The following is a 7,862-nucleotide window of genomic DNA, read 5'->3' as shown; positions in this document are numbered from 1 at the left end:
GAGCCTGCTCAGGAGTGGTTGTGCCTGTGACACCAGGGAGGAAGGAGGCCAAGTGGGTGGGCAGGAAAGCGGAAGGAAACGGTGTCTACTGAATGTAGCTGTTTTGGGGGACAGGCAGGTGGGAGAAGCAAGATGACAACAGACCCCATCCAGGACTGACTTCCTACGGTTCCCTAGGATCCTCATTCCACCCGTGTCATTTCAGATCTTTGAATGTTTCTCTAATCATGGTCTGAATAGCCTGCCATTTCCTGGAGGGTCTCAGACCCTTGTTCCTCCTCATGACAGGCAGCGGGGAAGGACATGTACAGGATCAGAATCCCATCTCCATGTTACTTCAGGTGAGTTAGTGAACATCTCTAAGCCTCAGTGTGTTCATCAAGAGTAGTAGTTGTAATCTCAGGAGGCTTAAATGAATGAAGTGTGCCTAGGATGGATACCTTCCCGGCAAGTCTCCTGCTGCCTCTCAGGCTGCACTGTTGGCTGGGCTCTGTCCATTTGTTGGATGGACTTTCACTGCCCTATTAGACCTGGCCCTCCACCTTTCTTTCCTGAGTACACCTGGGGCTGGGACACACTTCCACTGGGAATGGGGGAATGGCTTTCGCCACCATCCCAACTGCAGATGGTTGACAGCATCTCCTGGTGGAGTCTGCAGCATTCAGGAATGGGTTAGTGACTCTGACCCATCTGTCTGAGGACTGGGGCGGGGAGATGATACTTTCAGGAGAAAGGTTAGGGCATTGGCATTTAGGACAAGCTCAGATGTGGCAAGGACATGTGAAAACCATTTGGGGAATAGGGGGTGCTTATTCTGTCACCTTTCCAATCAGTTAGTGTCATGTGCCCCAGCATACCCTTATTACATCAGTACAGGGTTGGTCACTCAGTGTCTTCCCTCTACTTCACAGATGAAGCTGAGCCCTAATAGGTCCACATTCAAGGCCATGTGGCCAGCCAGGGGTGGACAGGATTTGAAGACAAATCATTCTGGTTTCTGAGCAGGGGGCTGGTTGCTCAGATTCCAAAGATGGCAGGAGAGGCTGGTGTCACCAGATGCTGACCTGAGAGAAGTGGCCTGATTGTTGTATGGAGGGATGTTTTAGAGCCCTGTGTTCTATCTTGTCTTGTCCTTTCCTTTTCCTTTTCCATTTCCATTTCCTTTTCCTTTCCTTGTCTTTCTGGGACAGGGTCTCACTATGCAGCTCAGGCTGGGCTTGAGCTCACTTTATAGCCCAGGCTGGTCTTGAACTTGCAATGATCCTCCTGCCTCAACCTCTGGAGTGCTGGGATTACAGGTTTGTGCCACCATGCCCAGCCTACTTGGGTCTTTTCTAAACCATAGTGAGGGTATTGGATGCTTCCAGGAAGGAGGGATTCTGGGCAGGTGATGTCTACTGTGGCTGCATGGACAGTGTGGTCTGGGCCATGATCTCTGTGGCTGCTAGGGTCCTGGAAGGAGGTACTGTCACTGGCCTTAAAGCCCTGGAGGATATCCACTGGGGAAGGGGCAGGATTAGAGTCACTAATGGTGGCTGGTGGAGCAGGGCCACCTCTGCCACACTTTCTCCCAGTGTTGGCAGGATGCCAGGGCTTCAGTGTCCAGGTCCCGTTCTCTGGGCCTCACGTGCATTTCCTCTGTGGGGCCTATACCTGTCACCTATGCCTTAGGGCTTTTATTCTCCCTCTGTCGCCTGGGATCCCAACTCCCTTTTCTCCATCCTCAGCAGCCTTGGGACTCTCATTTCTGTTTCTTGGCTTCTCTGTTTTCATGACTTAGTGTATCCTGGTGCTTCAGCCTCATAAAGTACTCCCGGCAGCTCTGGATTCCCTACTTCCTACTGGGGAAGCCTCCCTCTTCCCATCTCACTGTATTTTCCCCAAGGAGCTGGTGGCTGTCTCAGAGCCAAGGAGGAGCCACTCAGATTTTGAGTCTGGATGGCTCCAGTGCCATGCCAGGAGGTAAGAATTTTCCTTCTGGCTGAGGCAGGTGTAGTAGTGGGGCCAGTGAGTATCGAGTTTAAGGCACATCCTGACCTCACCTTGCCCCCTAACTTGGCAGCAGGAGCTTCCCCTTTGCGGAGACCCACCCAGCCCTTGTCCCTAGAGAGCCTTTCATGCCCTGTGGCCACTGAACCATGGATGTGCCCCCCCTGACTGGGTTGGGGGAAGCAGGGGGTGGGACAAGGAAACTCTGGCTGCTTTGTTGTCTGCAGCCAGAGCTGGCTTTCTGGAGTGAGGTTCCAGGTTTCCAGTGAGTTCCTTCGCTTTCATAGAGACCTTCTAAAGGTCCAGTGTTGAGAGATACAGTGGCTGATCCCCATGCCCATCCCTGCCAGAGCAGGGGGGACAAGCTTAGTTCCTTTCTGTTCCAGTTGTTCCTCAGCTCCTGCACAGAATGCCTGCTTAGGGGAACGGGGCTCCAGATCTGCTCTCATGTGCAGCAGGTAGCATTCTGGGAGCACAGTTCAGAGACCTGGATGGAGTGCCAGCCATCCTACCAGTATGCACGGGCCCTGCACAGTGCAGTGTCTGATGCTAGTGAATGTGCAGCGTGTGTGAGAGGGGCAGAGCACACACTCCCCAGCCTGGAGGCTCAGTGTTCCTGGAAACTCCCCAGCCCTGATGTCTGTGATTTGTCCTTGAAGCCTGGGCTCCAGGATACCTCTAATTCAGGAGGAATATTCTGCTGTCTCCAGCTTTGGGGGAAATTTTCCTGGGATCTCACCCTAGGATTATAGGGCTGATGCCCTATAAAAGTGAGAAATTGGGAGTGGAGGGAACCTTCAGAGTCTCCGTAGGAACCTCTAGGTCGTCAGTAATTCCCTGCTGTGTGAATGGGCCCCTCAAAGAATGCTGGGCTGGGGGGTGTTTCCTTCCCTCCCAAGGATGCATCCACCCTCCTCCCATCGACTCCCTTCCTCTCTCTTAGGAGATCAGGTCCTCTCCTCTGCAGGGGTTCTGACTTGGCTCTGGCTTGGTGGAGAATTTTAAAAAGTTTGTTTTCAAGTTTGCTAGGAGATGGGGGAGGTGGAGAAGGGTTACATGGGGGGAAGGGGAGCTGGTCGGGTCATGGCAGGGAGCGAGCCTTCTCCTGGGTCTGGCTGAATCACAGAAGATGCAGTTGAGGACTCAGAGATAAAACCTGGCAACTCTTACGGAAATCTGGAAAGCAACAGCAGGTCGGGTCGCAGCTCCGCCTTCCAGCTGGGTTTGCTGAGCAAACCAGAAGCGGCCCTTGCAAGCTAGCAGAGGTAACTGAAGGGGCCCATGGCAGGCGCTGTCACCCACCAAGGCCAATCTGTTCCCTTTGGCTCAGCCCAAGCTTTTCCTCCCAGAGGGAAGAAGAAGAGGAGAAAGCTTGGTGCAAATGCTCAGCCTTGCAAGTGCACCCACAGGGCCTGAGTTGGGCAAGTTTCAACAGGTTTGGGGAGCACTGTCTTGTCAGATGCTTGCTGAGTTGCTCAATTGCTAATCCAGGACTGAGGGAAGAAGTCAAACCATAGCAGACAGCTGGGTTGTGGCTGCTGCCTGAGCAAACCCCGAGGGCAGAGCCTGGTGAGGGGGGCTTGGTGGAGGGTGAGGAACAGCTCAGCCTGGTACAGCAGGAGAGGCAGGGCTGCAGGGCTGCTGGGTGACAGCCACACTTCCTGATTCCCACCACAGCACATTTTAGTGTCACCTGAGCCCTGGGGCAGTGGAAGGAAGTTGTCCTCCTACTTGAAGTCTTTGAAGATGGTCAGTCTTTGACATCTAGAAGTAAAACGAGCCCTTCTTTCATTTATCCATCAAGTGCTGACTGAGCACCTGCTTTGTGGCAGGCCTGTGCCAGGCACTAGGGGATGCTCAGATGCCCTTGTGCCCCAGCTACCACCTCCAGAAGCACTATTATGTATGTATAACACAACATGGTTCTATGGGTAGGGGCTGAAAGCCCGGAGACTTGGACATGTGAGAGCAAGTCAAGTTCAAGTCCTGCTTCCTCCGAGAAGGAAGTGGCTACCACTTGTCACCACCCCTCTGGGCCTCTGAAGTGGGGCTGAAAGCTACACTCACTCCTCCCTGGAGGGGGCAGGGAGGGAGGATGTGTGGCTCAAGGAGGACAGTGGGTGTGAACGTGGTTTGTGAGCCATTCATTCTTAACATGTGGATGTGCTTTTGCCCCCTAGGGCGCATTTGGCAATGTCTGCAGACAATGGCCAGGTAGGAAGCAGTATTTCTGCTCCTGGCATCTCATGGGTAGAGGGCTGAGGTGCTCCTAAACATCTTACAGACCCTTAACAAATAATTATCAGGCCCCACATATTAATTATACCAAGGTTGGGAGAAATTCTAATACACACTGTAAAGTGTTATAAGTGTGTTAGTGATTGTAACTCACTGCTCAGAGCCACCAGGGGAGCTCCCAGGATATAGAGTTTTACGATTTAGTGAGGAAGGAGGGACACATTTTTACTTGTGGGGCTGCCCCAAATGCTGAAGCTCGGGGCTGGAAGCTAAGGGAGTCAACCCAGCCCCACGGGGCAAGCACATGCACAGGAGCTTGGCATGAAGATACTTCCCTGTGGGACTGAGAGCCAGTAGGGTGAGTGACGCTTGCTTCACTTCCCGTATTCGGCACTGAAAGGTGTTCCCTGTGATAACCCACTAGCCAGCAGAGTTTGCCTGTGTACCAGTCTGGCTTCCCTGGCTATGTACAGGATCTGGGAGAGCCTTGGTTGAAGAGCATGAGAGCAGTGGCCTAAGCTCCTCCTTGTGTAAGATTGCAGGATCCAGACAGAACAGTATGAGTAAAACAAGTTAGGGAACAGCCTAAAGGCCCATTCTGTCATCCCTGTAGACAGGGACACAACTACAGCCCACTGATAAGAGCCTTCAGCTTCTGTGGCTACCACTTGTATCAGTTTGCCTGGCACTGTGTCCGGCACAACACATGCCTTCTTTCTTGCCAACCACCATGGTGTACATTTGTGACAAAGGGTACCATTTTACACATGAGGCCACAGAAGCTCTGAGGGGTTGAATCACCTGTCCAAGGTCCCTCTACTGCAGTGGTAGAGCTGAGGTGGGACTCTAGGCTGTCTCTGTTCCAGAGACCCAGCTCCTGGTTAGAGTGCTGCAGAAACTTCTCCCTCTGGTCAGCTAGGGGTGCTGATCAGGTACTGCTGCTTTTCCCCAGGAGCCCACAATAATGAGACCTCAGCTTATCTGTTCCCTTGCCCTTCCCAGTACTTTCATTAGGAGTTCAGAACAAACTTCTGAGGATTGTGACCCAGAGGGAGAAAGAGGCCCAGGCCAGGTCAGCCAGCATGAGCTGGGACTGGAAGCCAGGTCTCCTGGGCGTAGTCCCATTGTCTGGGTGAAGGGGCCATTCAGAAACATTTCTGAGCTGTGTCTATGGCAGGGCAGTCCTTTGAGGGCAGAGTGCATGCCTTCCTTCCACCAAAGGACTATGTAGCCCTCCTGCCATAAGCTGTCAGTTCATTTGTGGTGCCAGACAGGAGCCTAATCGACAGATTCCAGCTTCTCTGGGCTTGCCCAGGCCTCAGGCTATAGAGCCCTCCCATCTCCAGGCTCTGTCCTGCCCAACAGCTGCACACAGCAGGACACCTGGCCTCCCTGCCAGGCCACCCACCCTCCTGAGACAATAGACAGCACCAGCTCTGCAGCCAGCCGGCCCACCAACCCTGTCTTCAGATACTGGGAGGGCACAGGGCATTCAGGCCTTGTGCCTCAGTTCTAGCCGTCCTCTTAGGGCTAGACCTGTAGCTTGGCTCACACTTGAAAAGACACTTTGCTATCACTTTGCATGGATGTATAGCTGCCTGCCTGAGGCTGTTCCTTGTTGAGGCAGCTTTGGGTCAGACACTTTGTGTCACTTACTAGCTAGGTGGCTTTGGGCAGTTGCAACCTCCAGGAGCCTGAATCTTTTCATCTGTAAAGTGGATTTTAAATGTAGTCTGGATTTAGATAGTCCCGTGGGAGTTATTATAATTATTATGTCATGACTACAGCCTCCAGGGCAAGTTCCTTCTGATTGCTGCTCACACTCAATTCTGTCCTCTGAGAGCTAAGTGGCATATACACCACCACCCATTTGTGCTTTTGCTTTTGTCCTTTCCTTTCACCTAGACCCCAAGCTCCTGGGAGGCATGCTGTGACACCTATTTCCCCCAAAGCTGCTCTCAGCCCTGCTGGGGATGGAGGGAGATAAATATATGTCAATAACCCTGGTTTGTGTGTATGGGGGGACTGTGCCTGCTGTGTCTTCTCCTTCAGAGCCCTTCTGGTTCCATGGGGTCCTGGGAGGCCCCTTGCTCTTTTTGCCCAAGGTTGAGCAGGGACCCTTGGCTTAAAGCCCAGATGGAGCAAGAGTGAGCTGGGTCATCCAGAGTCCTACTAGTGGCAACCTGAAACATCACAGTTGCAGAGAACAGGTTTGCCAACCTCTTCTCCCTCCAGACTGCCCCTTCTCACCCACCCCCCGTGGCATAGGCTCAAGAACTGAGCTGTTGGAATTCCCCGTGGTTTGCATGACCCAAAGCCCAAAGCTGGGCTGCCTCCTCTGGGGCAGCCTCAGGGAGATGTAGGATGACCCTACCTGGAAGTCAGACACCTGGGTTTGGTTCTCAGCTCTGACTGGTGGGTAGCTTTTCCTCCCTGGGCCTCAGTTTCCTCATCTATAAAGGGATCCAATGAGGCCCCCAGGGACTCCAGTGGAAAGGGCCAGATGTCCTGAAGGGCTCTCCATTGCAGGATGTCCCTGTGTTCCTTGAAGAACGGGGTTATGCTCTCATTGCCATTTTTCTTTTTGCAGCCTTCAGCAGGGGGCAGGCTGACCACCTCCCCTGTTCCTCCTGATGCTCAGACCTGTTCTGGCGACTCCAGCTTTGAGCCCATGTATTTAAGAGCCAGATCTAGAGACTCCAGGCTCCCCCAAGTCTAAACACAGCTCGGAGATCCAGGCCCTGCTTAGGGCACTCTGCAGGGGGGCAGAGGGAGGAGGTGGTGGTGCCCTGGTTTCTGTACACACTGCCACTGCTCCTGAAGTGTTAATCAAATTAAGCCTCCAAGAAAAACAAAAGCTCTGCAGCCACTTTGGGATGCCTTGGAGTCACTCTCTCTTGGAACAGCTGGGAGAATTCCACATCACCTCCATCCCCCAAGCCCTGGGTGGCTCTGACCCCAACGATCACACTCCTTCCCGCCTGTAGGGCCCCGGCTGGCCACAATGACCTCATAGCAACAGCCATTGGACACTGGGGGCAATTTCATGGGAGATATTTGTTCTTTGGTCTTGATGCAGAGAGAATTTTTTCCTCTCCCTTGGTCTCCATGGAAACCCTACTACACTGTTGGCTATCCCCCTCCCACCTCATGCTTTTCAGATCAATATTGGGGCTTGGCTCCCCACTGTTGGCCCACAGCTGCTAGGGGCAGAGCTCTGGGCAGGAGGAGCTAGGTCCAGGGTTAAGCCTGGGGCATGGGGAAGTGTCACTGAGGAGGGATGGAGTCCGGCTCCTCTGCCTCCCTATTACCCCAATGCACTGCAGCTCATCCCTTTAGCTCCCCTTCTTTTCTGCAAGCTTCTGTCCCATTCTCCTGAGCACAGACCCAGTTGAGGAGAGATAGGTATCCAGCGGTTACCACCCCGTTCCTCCTCCGGCTAGACCCATGGAGGTGGGTGGCGGCTGTTGTCCCCTTTGAAGGCTGTTAGCAGTTTCTTCCTGCCTCAGGAACACCAAGGTCAGGACAGAGCCAAGAGCGGGCTCTCAGAGGCTCGGTGTCCCGGTCCCTTCCCTCTTTCCATGCCTGGCTCCCGCCCCCCAAGCAGAAACAGGTTCCTGCACGCCTCCTGCCCA

At 53.5% G+C, this 7,862-nt stretch overlaps 1 long non-coding RNA gene across 2 annotated transcripts; it reads left to right on the top strand.

Moving 5' to 3' along the window:
• Positions 1-7,056, top strand: LOC111818463. 2 transcript variants are annotated; one of them, XR_002822441.1, is made up of 4 exons: positions 1-118; positions 206-341; positions 4,170-4,203; positions 6,818-7,056. It is a non-coding gene; the product is annotated as an uncharacterized LOC111818463 (long non-coding RNA). The 2 variants fall into 2 exon arrangements; XR_002822440.1 differs by having other exon boundaries at positions 1-341.
• The last annotated feature ends 806 nt before the right edge of the window (positions 7,057-7,862 follow it).

The sequence above is a fragment of the Octodon degus genome, unplaced genomic scaffold, assembly GCF_000260255.1.
Source record: "Octodon degus isolate 3935 unplaced genomic scaffold, OctDeg1.0 scaffold00092, whole genome shotgun sequence".
NCBI classification, from domain to species: Eukaryota; Metazoa; Chordata; class Mammalia; order Rodentia; family Octodontidae; genus Octodon; species Octodon degus.
This window is presented reverse-complemented; position numbering and strand designations above follow the sequence as displayed.